This window comes from Ranitomeya variabilis, chromosome 2, assembly GCF_051348905.1.
Source record: "Ranitomeya variabilis isolate aRanVar5 chromosome 2, aRanVar5.hap1, whole genome shotgun sequence".
NCBI lineage: Eukaryota > Metazoa > Chordata > Amphibia > Anura > Dendrobatidae > Ranitomeya > Ranitomeya variabilis.
This window is the reverse complement of record NC_135233.1, coordinates 398,853,832-398,870,742: the sequence shown is the minus strand read 5'-3', so window position 1 is coordinate 398,870,742 and position 16,911 is coordinate 398,853,832.

The window sequence follows — 16,911 nt, the reverse complement described above, 5'->3', positions numbered from 1 at the left end:
GTGTGAAAGCCGCGTATTGGGTAAGTTTTGCCAGTTCTAGGGTGAGTAATGGTACTGGACTTGATGACATTTGAACAAGATGCACAATTAAGGCATGGAAAAGTGCCATTGCGTTGAGTACCCAATAGTCTCTGTGTGGTGACAGGTCGTTTACTAACAATATCCGCTCTCACGAGTTGATCCTTGATATTAGATGGTCTCCTATTACACATCAAGGCTGGTTCTTTAAAGGAAGGTACGTTCGGATACGCTTTAGCTAGAAGTGGCCAATGTCTCTTGATGATGGAATGGACTTTAGGAACTAACGGATGGAATCTATGTACGAATGGAACCCTCTCTATTGCATTTCTCGGAGGCCGAGGAGGTGGAGGTGACAGAATGCGTGCTTTCTCATCGATGAGAAGTTTGGAGGGATAGCATCGCTCTTGAAATTTAGATGACATCTCGTCCAATCTATCGTTGAGTTTAATGGGGTTGGAGACAATACGGGCTACTCTGTTAAGTTGGGAGCGCGGCAAGCTGTTTTTAAGTGAACGCGGGTGGCAGCTAGTATAGTGCAAGAGACTGTTGCAGTCAGTGGGTTTACGGTACATATCTGTAGAGAGATCTCCATTGGTATCCTTAATGACAATAGTATCTAGGAAGGGTACTGAATCAGTATTGTGATGGATAGTGAACTGGAGCTCTGGAAGGATGGAATTAAGGTAGGAATGAAAAGCCACTAACGTATCAGGGGGGCCTGTCCAGATAAGAAAAATGTCATCAATGTAGCGATGATAACATAGTGCATGTTGTGAATAAAGTTTGTTGGTAAATACATGAGTTGTTTCAAAGTGGTTCATGAATGCATTCGCATAAGCTGGCGCTACATTTGAACCCATAGCGGTCCCGCATTTCTGGATGTAGAAGGTGTCCTCAAACAAGAAGTAGTTCTCATATAGCACTAAGGTAAGTAGGTCTAGGCAAAATTGGATAGCATCATCTGGTATTGTGGATTGATGAAGCAATAGTTTAGTAGCCTCGATGCCCTTAGTGTGTTGAATAGCCGTATAAAGGCTATTGACATCTAGTGTAACTAGGGTACTGTGGGGTGGTACTGTGCCCAATCGCCTAATGATGTCTAGAAAGTGACCGGTATCGAGGAGAAAAGATTGGGTAGTTTTGACTATGGGTGTCAAGATCCTTTCCAAAAAGATAGACAAAGGGGACAGGATCGAGTCTGTGGAGGCCACAATGGGGCGACCGGGTGGATTCTGCAGGGATTTGTGGATTTTAGGTAACACGTAAAATACCGGTGTTATTGGGTGGGGATTCACCAGAAAGGTCGCTGTTTTTTTGTCGATAGTGTGTTTGACTAGATATGTGTCAATCACATTTTGGATTTTGTGACTGATGGTTGCCACCGGATCTCTGGGTATGGTACCGTAGGTGTTGGTATCCGCCAGTTGGCGATATATTTCGCCAATGTACTGTGTACGATTCATTACCACAATCGCTCCCCCTTTGTCTGCCGGCTTCACTATAATAGAGTTGTTGGTGTGCAGAGATGACAGAGCTTGTTTTTCAGTGGTAGAGAGGTTAGAGTGCAGAGGAAAAAAGCCAAGGCGTTGCTGGTGAATAAGAGAGTCAATTTCTTTATCAACCAAAGAGATAAATGTTTCGGCCGCGTGATAAGTCCTTGGTGGACAGAAGTTGCTTCGGTTACGAAGTCCAAGGGTGGTGATTGACAACGCTGGTGGTGTATCTTCCCTTGTAGGTAACGGGGTGTGTAAATTGTCCGTAGCAAGGCCAAAGTGGGTTTTTAGTCTAATAGTCCGGTAGAAATATTCCAAATCCTTTTTCAATTGTAGAGCGTCCCAATATGGTGTGGGGCAGAATGAGAGCCCCTTCTGAAGAACCGCGAATTCTGTGGGGGAAAGAAGATGATCTGATATATTAATTACCAGGTTGGTGGTCTCACCTGAGATCTTGTTGTCATTCTTTCGCCTTGCTCTCCTTGTGGGTCTCCTTCGTGATGTCCTCCCCTCCGTCCCTTGGATAAAAAACGTCGCCGGTTGAAATTGGAATTGGTTGAGGAGTCGCTGCCGGAGCTGTAATATCCATCTCTGCGCGGATAGCGTGATTGGCGCCTGGTGGAGGTAGAGGAGTCGGTCCATTTGTATACCCTGTTGTTAGCGTAGTCCTCGGTGTCCCGTTGGAATTTGGCTCTCTTACGTTCCTGTAGGACCTTCTGGTGTTCTGCCAAGGTTTTCTCTGTCTTTGTTTTCAAAGTAGACCACTCCGTTGAGGACAGAGTTGATGAAAGTTGTGTCTCTATATTCTGAATATTCTGTTTGGTTTCTATAATTGCTTTCTGGAGAAACTCTATTGTTAGTATAATAATATCCAAAGAGCACTTGTTAAGAATCCTCTTATATTTTTCACAATATTCCGGAATGTCCGAGAATAAAGTGGGGTGCAAGTTGCACCTAAGGCCCCTGGGTATTTTGTTCTGCTTATAGTATTCAGCTAGGGTTGTGCAATGAAGGTCGTAGGAAATGAGCCTACGCCTTTCTTTTTCAAAATCCCTGGTCCTCAGTTCGTGGACTGGGGTCCTGAGAAATTCGCTAGATCCTGTCACGTGGGACAGTATATCTGAGCTTGTGGCCACATCAAATGCAAACGTGTCGGTAGACATGGAAATATTGCACGGATTATAGTAGGAATGGTCGGTGCTACAGCCAATGTAATAGTATAGAAAGGGTGTTATTTGGCGTGCACTCGGCCTAATGAGACGAGGTGCTGGTGTAATGGACCAAGAGGCCCTGAATTGGCAATTAATCAAATTCACCGCACTCTCTTTGGATATATGAAGAAATTGTAACAGTTTATTAAACCTGATGGGAGCGTAACAGAATATTACAGCATATGCGATTAACAACGTTTCGGCTCAACCTGAGCCTTTCTCACGTTATCGCTGTGGAAAGAGTACATAAACAAAATAAATACATCAAATGGTAAGTATACAAAACAGTAAAAAAACAAAAAGAAATCCTAGGTAATGGGCAAGGGAATAGCAGGGTAAAAACACTGCATTGGTCCACCGATCGGGACATTGGAAGGTGTCCAAGAAGGTGAAGAATCAAGGATTGAAAATCTGAGTAGGGTGAAGAGAATTTCATGTATCCTGTAGGTAGGGACGATAGAGTGAGTAAAATAAGTACAACAACATAGCATAATACCATAGTATGTATGTAGAAACATAGTATTGCACTAGTCAGACATGGTACAACAAAGTAAAGCTTCATGTGTAAAGATGGTAAGGTGGAAAGGATGTAACATATAAGGTCTCATGCCGCATTAGTATAGCATTGTACACAAGAGATGATTGTCAGGAATCATGGCGCAAAGGATTTACCTTATTCCAATAGAAGATAGTGTGTAGAAAGGGATAAGTCCCAGTGGTGCAGCAGGTTCTGCAGAGAATAGTGGACAAGGGTTAGCCAGTGAAAATCATCGCAGTGCCCATTGTATTGTATGTTTACCTTTAAGTAATAAGATTGATATGTAAATAGCGGTTCCCCTTGTGGAGGGTATGGACCTATTGGGAAGTAAACAATACATGTTCATATGGGTGTCTATTGTGGGCAATAAAGGTGGAGACCCACTATGCCGGCTTTTACCTTGGAGATCTAGATGGAGAGCGGCGCTCCCGCGCTGTGCTCAGTGTCAGCGTCTGTCAGGTGCATTAATGGGACCATGTATGCTAGTTAAATAGCGCCGTACCGGAAGTGGACGGCGCAGACCGGAAGTGACGTCGCGCCACTGTGTGTAGTCTTTGTGCGCATGTCTGGGGCTTGTTGTGGAAACCTAGCAACCCAGCGCTTGTCAGTCGAGCTCAGGGCGGAGCCCTGGGACTAGGGCAGAGTGCGCATGTCATAAACTAGTTGTAGCAACCTTGTAACTAAGCGCTGTTAGTGGCTAGGATTAGAGCGCTGTGTTGGGTATCTAGTGACCTGTGGACCGAGCAGAGGCCGCAAAGGACAATGTGAGCACTGAAAATGATGTCTAAGTGCTATGTGGTAAAACTTAGTTATCTTGACAGGATACCAGAGGGAATCAATAGAGTAACAGTCATAATAATAATAGAAAAATAAATAAAATAAAAGTAAAAGTAAAAGTAACACTAGGGGCAGAACAAACCAGGGGACCGGGGACAACTCACCCATCTAAGTATATTGAGTCCTAAGGGACAATATTTTAGCGGGTCTGTGAAAAGAGAATGAAATTGTTAGATTATTAGGGCTGTAAAAGGAAAATATGGTTATTAACAAGGGCTCATATTGACCAATCTAATAACAAGGGCTCATATTAACCAATCTATTTCCCTGTTTAACCCTTTGGGGGCCAGGGTATCTAACTTGTAGATCCAGAAGGTTTCACGGGCTCTGAGTAATTTCACATGGTCACCCCCTCGTCTAGGGCGGTGGACTTTTTCAATTACCTGAAATTTAAGTTGAGCCACAGTATGTTTAAATTTGGTAAAATGATCCGGTACAGGCAACCAGTTCTTGCCACACCTGATGGTGGACTTGTGACTGGAGATTCTGTCCTTAATATGTTGGGTGGTCTCCCCTACATAGAGGAGGCCACATGGACATTTGATAAGGTATATGACAAAATTAGAGTCACAGGTGTGAAAGCCGCGTATTGGGTAAGTTTTGCCAGTTCTAGGGTGAGTAATGGTACTGGACTTGATGACATTTGAACAAGATGCACAATTAAGGCATGGAAAAGTGCCATTGCGTTGAGTACCCAATAGTCTCTGTGTGGTGACAGGTCGTTTACTAACAATATCCGCTCTCACGAGTTGATCCTTGATATTAGATGGTCTCCTATTACACATCAAGGCTGGTTCTTTAAAGGAAGGTACGTTCGGATACGCTTTAGCTAGAAGTGGCCAATGTCTCTTGATGATGGAATGGACTTTAGGAACTAACGGATGGAATCTATGTACGAATGGAACCCTCTCTATTGCATTTCTCGGAGGCCGAGGAGGTGGAGGTGACAGAATGCGTGCTTTCTCATCGATGAGAAGTTTGGAGGGATAGCATCGCTCTTGAAATTTAGATGACATCTCGTCCAATCTATCGTTGAGTTTAATGGGGTTGGAGACAATACGGGCTACTCTGTTAAGTTGGGAGCGCGGCAAGCTGTTTTTAAGTGAACGCGGGTGGCAGCTAGTATAGTGCAAGAGACTGTTGCAGTCAGTGGGTTTACGGTACATATCTGTAGAGAGATCTCCATTGGTATCCTTAATGACAATAGTATCTAGGAAGGGTACTGAATCAGTATTGTGATGGATAGTGAACTGGAGCTCTGGAAGGATGGAATTAAGGTAGGAATGAAAAGCCACTAACGTATCAGGGGGGCCTGTCCAGATAAGAAAAATGTCATCAATGTAGCGATGATAACATAGTGCATGTTGTGAATAAAGTTTGTTGGTAAATACATGAGTTGTTTCAAAGTGGTTCATGAATGCATTCGCATAAGCTGGCGCTACATTTGAACCCATAGCGGTCCCGCATTTCTGGATGTAGAAGGTGTCCTCAAACAAGAAGTAGTTCTCATATAGCACTAAGGTAAGTAGGTCTAGGCAAAATTGGATAGCATCATCTGGTATTGTGGATTGATGAAGCAATAGTTTAGTAGCCTCGATGCCCTTAGTGTGTTGAATAGCCGTATAAAGGCTATTGACATCTAGTGTAACTAGGGTACTGTGGGGTGGTACTGTGCCCAATCGCCTAATGATGTCTAGAAAGTGACCGGTATCGAGGAGAAAAGATTGGGTAGTTTTGACTATGGGTGTCAAGATCCTTTCCAAAAAGATAGACAAAGGGGACAGGATCGAGTCTGTGGAGGCCACAATGGGGCGACCGGGTGGATTCTGCAGGGATTTGTGGATTTTAGGTAACACGTAAAATACCGGTGTTATTGGGTGGGGATTCACCAGAAAGGTCGCTGTTTTTTTGTCGATAGTGTGTTTGACTAGATATGTGTCAATCACATTTTGGATTTTGTGACTGATGGTTGCCACCGGATCTCTGGGTATGGTACCGTAGGTGTTGGTATCCGCCAGTTGGCGATATATTTCGCCAATGTACTGTGTACGATTCATTACCACAATCGCTCCCCCTTTGTCTGCCGGCTTCACTATAATAGAGTTGTTGGTGTGCAGAGATGACAGAGCTTGTTTTTCAGTGGTAGAGAGGTTAGAGTGCAGAGGAAAAAAGCCAAGGCGTTGCTGGTGAATAAGAGAGTCAATTTCTTTATCAACCAAAGAGATAAATGTTTCGGCCGCGTGATAAGTCCTTGGTGGACAGAAGTTGCTTCGGTTACGAAGTCCAAGGGTGGTGATTGACAACGCTGGTGGTGTATCTTCCCTTGTAGGTAACGGGGTGTGTAAATTGTCCGTAGCAAGGCCAAAGTGGGTTTTTAGTCTAATAGTCCGGTAGAAATATTCCAAATCCTTTTTCAATTGTAGAGCGTCCCAATATGGTGTGGGGCAGAATGAGAGCCCCTTCTGAAGAACCGCGAATTCTGTGGGGGAAAGAAGATGATCTGATATATTAATTACCAGGTTGGTGGTCTCACCTGAGATCTTGTTGTCATTCTTTCGCCTTGCTCTCCTTGTGGGTCTCCTTCGTGATGTCCTCCCCTCCGTCCCTTGGATAAAAAACGTCGCCGGTTGAAATTGGAATTGGTTGAGGAGTCGCTGCCGGAGCTGTAATATCCATCTCTGCGCGGATAGCGTGATTGGCGCCTGGTGGAGGTAGAGGAGTCGGTCCATTTGTATACCCTGTTGTTAGCGTAGTCCTCGGTGTCCCGTTGGAATTTGGCTCTCTTACGTTCCTGTAGGACCTTCTGGTGTTCTGCCAAGGTTTTCTCTGTCTTTGTTTTCAAAGTAGACCACTCCGTTGAGGACAGAGTTGATGAAAGTTGTGTCTCTATATTCTGAATATTCTGTTTGGTTTCTATAATTGCTTTCTGGAGAAACTCTATTGTTAGTATAATAATATCCAAAGAGCACTTGTTAAGAATCCTCTTATATTTTTCACAATATTCCGGAATGTCCGAGAATAAAGTGGGGTGCAAGTTGCACCTAAGGCCCCTGGGTATTTTGTTCTGCTTATAGTATTCAGCTAGGGTTGTGCAATGAAGGTCGTAGGAAATGAGCCTACGCCTTTCTTTTTCAAAATCCCTGGTCCTCAGTTCGTGGACTGGGGTCCTGAGAAATTCGCTAGATCCTGTCACGTGGGACAGTATATCTGAGCTTGTGGCCACATCAAATGCAAACGTGTCGGTAGACATGGAAATATTGCACGGATTATAGTAGGAATGGTCGGTGCTACAGCCAATGTAATAGTATAGAAAGGGTGTTATTTGGCGTGCACTCGGCCTAATGAGACGAGGTGCTGGTGTAATGGACCAAGAGGCCCTGAATTGGCAATTAATCAAATTCACCGCACTCTCTTTGGATATATGAAGAAATTGTAACAGTTTATTAAACCTGATGGGAGCGTAACAGAATATTACAGCATATGCGATTAACAACGTTTCGGCTCAACCTGAGCCTTTCTCACGTTATCGCTGTGGAAAGAGTACATAAACAAAATAAATACATCAAATGGTAAGTATACAAAACAGTAAAAAAACAAAAAGAAATCCTAGGTAATGGGCAAGGGAATAGCAGGGTAAAAACACTGCATTGGTCCACCGATCGGGACATTGGAAGGTGTCCAAGAAGGTGAAGAATCAAGGATTGAAAATCTGAGTAGGGTGAAGAGAATTTCATGTATCCTGTAGGTAGGGACGATAGAGTGAGTAAAATAAGTACAACAACATAGCATAATACCATAGTATGTATGTAGAAACATAGTATTGCACTAGTCAGACATGGTACAACAAAGTAAAGCTTCATGTGTAAAGATGGTAAGGTGGAAAGGATGTAACATATAAGGTCTCATGCCGCATTAGTATAGCATTGTACACAAGAGATGATTGTCAGGAATCATGGCGCAAAGGATTTACCTTATTCCAATAGAAGATAGTGTGTAGAAAGGGATAAGTCCCAGTGGTGCAGCAGGTTCTGCAGAGAATAGTGGACAAGGGTTAGCCAGTGAAAATCATCGCAGTGCCCATTGTATTGTATGTTTACCTTTAAGTAATAAGATTGATATGTAAATAGCGGTTCCCCTTGTGGAGGGTATGGACCTATTGGGAAGTAAACAATACATGTTCATATGGGTGTCTATTGTGGGCAATAAAGGTGGAGACCCACTATGCCGGCTTTTACCTTGGAGATCTAGATGGAGAGTGGCGCTCCCGCGCTGTGCTCAGTGTCAGCGTCTGTCAGGTGCATTAATGGGACCATGTATGCTAGTTAAATAGCGCCGTACCGGAAGTGGACGGCGCAGACCGGAAGTGACGTCGCGCCACTGTGTGTAGTCTTTGTGCGCATGTCTGGGGCTTGTTGTGGAAACCTAGCAACCCAGCGCTTGTCAGTCGAGCTCAGGGCGGAGCCCTGGGACTAGGGCAGAGTGCGCATGTCATAAACTAGTTGTAGCAACCTTGTAACTAAGCGCTGTTAGTGGCTAGGATTAGAGCGCTGTGTTGGGTATCTAGTGACCTGTGGACCGAGCAGAGGCCGCAAAGGACAATGTGAGCACTGAAAATGATGTCTAAGTGCTATGTGGTAAAACTTAGTTATCTTGACAGGATACCAGAGGGAATCAATAGAGTAACAGTCATAATAATAATAGAAAAATAAATAAAATAAAAGTAAAAGTAAAAGTAAAAGTAACACTAGGGGCAGAACAAACCAGGGGACCGGGGACAAGTCACCCATCTAAGTATATTGAGTCCTAAGGGACAATATTTTAGCGGGTCTGTGAAAAGAGAATGAAATTGTTAGATTATTAGGGCTGTAAAAGGAAAATATGGTTATTAACAAGGGCTCATATTGACCATCAGGTGTGGCAAGAACTGGTTGCCTGTACCGGATCATTTTACCAAATTTAAACATACTGTGGCTCAACTTAAATTTCAGGTAATTGAAAAAGTCCACCGCCCTAGACGAGGGGGTGACCATGTGAAATTACTCAGAGCCCGTGAAACCTTCTGGATCTACAAGTTAGATACCCTGGCCCCCAAAGGGTTAAACAGGGAAATAGATTGGTTAATATGAGCCCTTGTTATTAGATTGGTCAATATGAGCCCTTGTTAATAACCATATTTTCCTTTTACAGCCCTAATAATCTAACAATTTCATTCTCTTTTCACAGACCCGCTAAAATATTGTCCCTTAGGACTCAATATACTTAGATGGGTGAGTTGTCCCCGGTCCCCTGGTTTGTTCTGCCCCTAGTGTTACTTTTACTTTTACTTTTATTTTATTTATTTTTCTATTATTATTATGACTGTTACTCTATTGATTCCCTCTGGTATCCTGTCAAGATAACTAAGTTTTACCACATAGCACTTAGACATCATTTTCAGTGCTCACATTGTCCTTTGCGGCCTCTGCTCGGTCCACAGGTCACTAGATACCCAACACAGCGCTCTAATCCTAGCCACTAACAGCGCTTAGTTACAAGGTTGCTACAACTAGTTTATGACATGCGCACTCTGCCCTAGTCCCAGGGCTCCGCCCTGAGCTCGACTGACAAGCGCTGGGTTGCTAGGTTTCCACAACAAGCCCCAGACATGCGCACAAAGACTACACACAGTGGCGCGACGTCACTTCCGGTCTGCGCCGTCCACTTCCGGTACGGCGCTATTTAACTAGCATACATGGTCCCATTAATGCACCTGACAGACGCTGACACTGAGCACAGCGCGGGAGCGCCGCTCTCCATCTAGATCTCCAAGGTAAAAGCCGGCATAGTGGGTCTCCACCTTTATTGCCCACAATAGACACCCATATGAACATGTATTGTTTACTTCCCAATAGGTCCATACCCTCCACAAGGGGAACCGCTATTTACATATCAATCTTATTACTTAAAGGTAAACATACAATACAATGGGCACTGCGATGATTTTCACTGGCTAACCCTTGTCCACTATTCTCTGCAGAACCTGCTGCACCACTGGGACTTATCCCTTTCTACACACTATCTTCTATTGGAATAAGGTAAATCCTTTGCGCCATGATTCCTGACAATCATCTCTTGTGTACAATGCTATACTAATGCGGCATGAGACCTTATATGTTACATCCTTTCCACCTTACCATCTTTACACATGAAGCTTTACTTTGTTGTACCATGTCTGACTAGTGCAATACTATGTTTCTACATACATACTATGGTATTATGCTATGTTGTTGTACTTATTTTACTCACTCTATCGTCCCTACCTACAGGATACATGAAATTCTCTTCACCCTACTCAGATTTTCAATCCTTGATTCTTCACCTTCTTGGACACCTTCCAATGTCCCGATCGGTGGACCAATGCAGTGTTTTTACCCTGCTATTCCCTTGCCCATTACCTAGGATTTCTTTTTGTTTTTTTACTGTTTTGTATACTTACCATTTGATGTATTTATTTTGTTTATGTACTCTTTCCACAGCGATAACGTGAGAAAGGCTCAGGTTGAGCCGAAACGTTGTTAATCGCATATGCTGTAATATTCTGTTACGCTCCCATCAGGTTTAATAAACTGTTACAATTTCTTCATATATCCAAAGAGAGTGCGGTGAATTTGATTAATTGCTCTACCAACTAAGGCACGACCAGGACAATGTTCAACAACTTGCACATTACGTAACAGACAATGAAAGTACAATTCATGAACACTACTGTGGGAATATGAATGCAATTTGCTCTAAATGTGACTCTCTGAATTTCATTGATGAAAAACCATCTGACAATCAGTTTACTCAATGCTGCCAAAAAGGAAAAGTTATGCTACCGAGACCTCACTACTCAGATCTGTTTGAGCAGTTAATGAAAGGAATGCATCAACACAGTAGAAATTTCATGGAAAATATCAGAAGCATCAACAGTTCTCATGCGTTTGCTTCTTTCGGTGCCAAAATTGCACCGCCCCCTGGATTCGGACCGTATTGTTTTAAAATTCACGGCCAGATCTACCACCACACTGAAACACTTCACCCAGAAATAGGACAACCACGAAAATTTGCACAATTATACATCATTGATACAAATGAGGCTACAGAACAAAGGATGAACCTAAAAGAAAATGAAAAGTGTGATGCTGAACTGATGAACCAAATTGCTGTACATTTACAAAAAATAAGCCCATTTGCTGCCGCATATCGCATGCTAAAAGACGTTCAAGCTGAGGAGGAACAGAGGGCTATACAAAATGGTACTGAAATGCCTTCTATTGTCATGGCCATTAAACAAGAACGTAAACAGAATCCTCAACTTTACAACAAACCAAGTGTAAGTGAGGTCGCAGTTGTTTTTCAAAACGATGATGGAGAACCTCCTTTTCAAAGGGATATATTAGTCCATCTTAAGCCAGACCAAAACAACCCTTTGGTTCCTAAGACACAACGAATTACCATTTTGTACAGCAACCTTGATGCTCTTCTGTATCTGCTATGTTTTCCAAGAGGTGAACAAGGGTGGCATGAAAACCTAAACCAACAAGGAACTTCAAGAAGAATTACACAGCTGCAATACTACAGTTTTCGTCTGTCTGTCCGAAATTACTTCAATCCTATTTTAAACGGTCATGTGACCGTTACGTCATGGCAGGTCCTTCTCGCGCAGGCGCGAAGAAGCTACGGTACCATGGGACAGGCAGGGACAGCGTCAGGAGCGCCAGGAGCAGGTATTTCATATTCACCTGTCCGCGTTCCATCCGCTCCGTCTTCCCATCCTCTTGCAGTGACTGTGCAGGTCAGAGGGCGCGATGACGTATTAGTGTGCGCGCCGCCCTCTGCCTGAACAGTCAGTGCGGAGAGACGGGACGCGACGAGAGGTGAGTATGTGTTGTGAATTCCGCTCTTGGGCTCCCTCCGGTGGTTGTAAGTGGCATTTTTGTGAATTCTGTTCTTGGGCTCCCTCCTGTGGTTTTGAGTGGTATGGCTGCTTCTGGGATTTAGCATCAGCAGCTGTTTTCACTGATCGTCTTTCTGGTTCGGCTATATTAGTCTGGCCTGTTCTCTCATTCAATGCCAGTTGTCAATTGTTCCAGCCTGGAGTCACGGCTCTTTGGATTTCCCTGACACTCTGACCAGTTCAGCAAAGCTAAGTCCTTGCTTGTCCTTTTGCAGTTCACTTGTTGTGGACTTTGTTGTTCAGCACTTTCTATGTTTTTCTCATTTGTCCAGCTTATCAGTCTGAACCTATTCCTCTAAGCTGGAAGCTCTGGGCAGCAGAGTTTGCCCTCCACACTTTTAGTCAGGTGTGGAGATTTTTGCATTTCTCTGCGGTGGACTTTTTCTAGTTTTTATTACTGACCGCACAGTGTTCTGTCCTGTACTAATTCTATCTAGCTAGAAGTGGCCTTTTTTGCTAAATCTTGTTTCATACTACGTATGTAATTTCCTTCTCCTCTCACAGTCATTATTTGTGGGGGGCTGTCCTATCCTTTGGGGATTTTCTCTGAGGCAAGATAGCTTTCCTGTTTCTACCTTTAGGGGTAGCTAGTTCTCCGGCTGTGACGAGGTGTCCAGGGAGTGACAGAAACATCCCACGGCTACTGCTAGTGTCTGTGTTAAGATCAGGAACTGCGGTCTGTATAGTTACCACCTGCTCAGAGCTAGTCGCATGTCGCTCCTACATCACCAGACCATAACAAGTATGTCTTTTTTTTTTTTGTTGCAGCAGCAGCAGCACTACATGTAGCACAATGCTATATGGAGCGTCTATGGGGCCATAAAGAACTGCATGGAGCATTATATGGGGCATCTATGGGGCCATAACTGCATGGAGCATTATATGTGGCATCTATTGGGCCATAATTGCATGGAGCATTATATGGGGCATCTATGGGGCCATAACTGCATGGAGCATTATATGGGGCATCTATGGGGCCATAAAAAACTGCATGGAGCATTATATGGGGCATCAATGGGGCCACAACTGCATGGAGCATTATATGGGGCATCTATGGGGCCATAACAGCATGGAGCGTTATATGGAGCATCTATGGGGCAATAACTGCATGGAGCATTATATGGAGCGTCTATGGGGCCATAACTGCATGGAGCATTATATGGGGCGTCTATGGGGCCATAACTGCATGGAGCATTATATGGGGCATCTATGGGGCCATAACTGCATGGAGCATTATATGGAGCATCTATGGGGCCATAACTGCATGGAGCATTATATGGAGCGTCTATAGGGCCATAATGAACTGCATGGAGCATTATATGGGGCATCTATGGGGCCATAACTGAATAGAGCATTATATGGGGCATCTATGGGGCCATAACTGCATGGAGCATTATATGGGGCATCTATGGGGCCATAATTGCATGGAGCATTATATGGGGCAGAGGTGTCAAACTGCATTCCTCGAGGGCCGCCAACAGGTCATGTTTTCAGGATTTCCTTAGCATTCCACAAGGTGCTGGAATCATTCTGTGCAGGTGATTAAATTATCACCTGTGCAATACAAGGAAATCCTGAAAACATGACCTGTTGTTGGCCCTCGAGGAATCCAGTTTGACACCTCTGATATGAGGCATCTATGGGGCCATAATGAACTGCATGGAGCATTATATGGGGCATCTATGGGGCCATAATGAACTGCATGGAGCATTATATGGAGCGTCTATGGGGCCATAACTGCATGGAGCATTATATGGAGCATCTATGGGGCCATAAAGAACTGCATGGAGCATTATATGGGGCATCTATGGGGCCATAACTGCATGGAGCATTATATGGAGCATCTATGGGGCCATAACTGCATGGAGCATTATACTACGTGACTGGGCAATATACTACGTGGACATGCAGATTCTAGAATACCCGATGCGTTAGAATCGGGCCACCATCTAGTTAATAATAACAGTTTATACAAAGAGCACTATTCTCCCCAACAGACCCAATCTCTGGATAAGACCATTATATTATTCTATCGTGCACCATAAATGGGTAACTATGCCTCCTAAAGTGGACATTACAGTAATCAAATTGTATCATACTAAATGCATAAAACACTACAACCCCCATCAGGATCCAACTGCAAGACATTACAGTAATGCAATTAAATTATACAAGACACTTAAAGGAGTGTGTCAGTAGGATTTCACCCCCAAAACTATTTATATGTGCATGTAGCTTTTTCAAAGACAAGTCCAGCGATACTGTTACATCTCCAGTCTGCTCCTCCATTACTGAGAAATCAGTGTGTGAACTGATATGCAAATGAGACTGAAGATCCGATCCTCTGTCACTTCGGTTCTATTCCCTGCCTAGTTCCGCACCCGCCTGCTTGACTCAAAGCCTCTGTGTTGTGTGACTTCAGGCAAAGATGCTGTCAGACAAGCAGAAGAAGGTGGCGCAGGGCAGACTTTAGAGCTGGAGCGACAGAGGCTTCAGGTCTACTATAGCTCTTCAGCTTCATAAATTTAATGGTTGATTTCTCAGTAATGAAGGAATGAACTTGTCGGGTAAAAGTATTACTGAACTCGTCTTTTGCCAGAGCTACATGCGCATATAAATAGTTTGGGGTGTGAAATCCTGAAAACTGATTCCCTTTAAAACACTACAACCCCCCAACGTGACTTGTGAGCGTATGGCCATTATACAATTCTTTACAAGTTCTACATATAATACTACAACTCCCAAAATGACTTCAGCAGTAGAGAGAAGCAATTGGATTTGTGACACTTTGGTCCAAGCTAACCCTCGGCAGCAGTTCTGTGGTTTCACTTCTGCATCGGACATCCTCAGCGCCTCTTGCCCTTACTGCACTCCCATTGTGGCATCTTGGGATTAATAAGTCAGTCCCGGAGGTGCCCAGGATGTCGAGCCAAGGAACCCGTGCACAGAAGTGAAGGGGCTGTATGTAGAAGATGTCGGACCAGGGCAGCTCGGATACAACTGCTCATCTCTACCTGACCACTAGATGTGACCGTAATACAATTATATGTTGTTTTATACAACTCCCAACATTACCCGCCCACAAGACAGGTCCATAATACACTCCTATTATACTCCACACATAGAAATCTACAACCCCCAATATTTTCCAGCAATCAACGTATACAATAGTCAGACTTCAGCCCCTTGGATCGCATACATGAATACAACGCCATCACTAATTATTCTAATGAGCGAGTTCCTTCTGAGCAGCGGATGGAATGTGATGTCAGACATTGTCCCGACCGTTCTATCGTTCGTGACGTCAGACATTGTCCTGACCGTTCTATCGTCTGTGACGGCAGACATTGTCCCGACCATTCTATCGTCTGTGACGTCAGACATTGTCCCGACCGTTCTATCGTCTGTGACGTCAGACATTGTCCCGACCGTTCTATCGTCCATGACGTCAGACATTGTCCCAAACGGTCTATCGTCCGTGACGTCAGACATTGTCCCGACCATTCTATAGTCTGTGACGTCAGACATTGTCCCGACCATTCTATCGTCCGTGACATCAGACATTGTCCTAAACGGTCTATCGTCCATGACGTCCGACATTGTCCTGACCATTCTATGGTCCATGACGTCAGACATTGTCCCGACCGCTCTATTGTCTGTGACGTCAGACATTGTCCCGACTGTTCTATAGTCCGTGACATCAGACATTGTCCTGACCGTTCTATTGTCCTTGACGTCAGACATTGTCCCGACCTTTATGTCGTCCGTGATGTCAAGCATTGTTCCAAACGTTCTATTGTCCATGACGCTGGACATTGTCCCGATCGTTCTATCGTCTGTGACGTCAGACATTGTCCCGACCGTTCTATCGTCCATGACGTCAGACATTGTCCCAAACGGTCTATCGTCCGTGACGTCAGACATTGTCCCGACCATTCTATAGTCTGTGACGTCAGACATTGTCCCGACCATTCTATCGTCCGTGACATCAGACATTGTCCTAAACGGTCTATCGTCCATGACGTCCGACATTGTCCTGACCATTCTATGGTCCATGACGTCAGACATTGTCCCGACCGCTCTATTGTCTGTGACGTCAGACATTGTCCCGACTGTTCTATAGTCCGTGACATCAGACATTGTCCTGACCGTTCTATTGTCCTTGACGTCAGACATTGTCCCGACCTTTATGTCGTCCGTGATGTCAAGCATTGTTCCAAACGTTCTATCGTCCGTGACGCTGGACATTGTCCCGATCGTTCTATCATCCGTGATTTCAGACATTGTCCTGACCGTTCTATCGTCCATGACACCAGACATTGTCCCGATCGTTCTATCGTCCGTGACGCCAGACACTGTCCCAAAAGTTCTATCGTCCATGACGCCAGACATTGTCCCGACCGTTCTATCGTCCGTGACGTTAGACATTGTCCCTACCGTTCTATCGTCCTATCCAAACTGTTACAGGCGTCTGACACAGAATGAAAGTCGGCACATGAAAAGTGTGTGCTGCGTCTTTGAACTAAATGTTTTGCCGGAGGAAGTAATAAAAATGGATGGAAATGTATTCTAATATCTGTACGGGAAGTGGCAAAGTTGTCAGAGGGCTGTAGAAGCTTGTAGACAATTTTTTTCCCTTCAAGAGAACAAAGAAGGGTTTTGCGCTTCTTTTTATCATCACAATGATGTCTGACGACTGGCTGGTGATAAAAGTGAAGTCCCTATAAAGTTCCCGAGTCTTAGATATCTGAGAAGTAGCGGTGCAGCCGGAGTTTGATCTCCAGGAGATAGTGAGCTAAACTAAAGGTGGGTAGTAAGAGGAGTTCTTCTTAA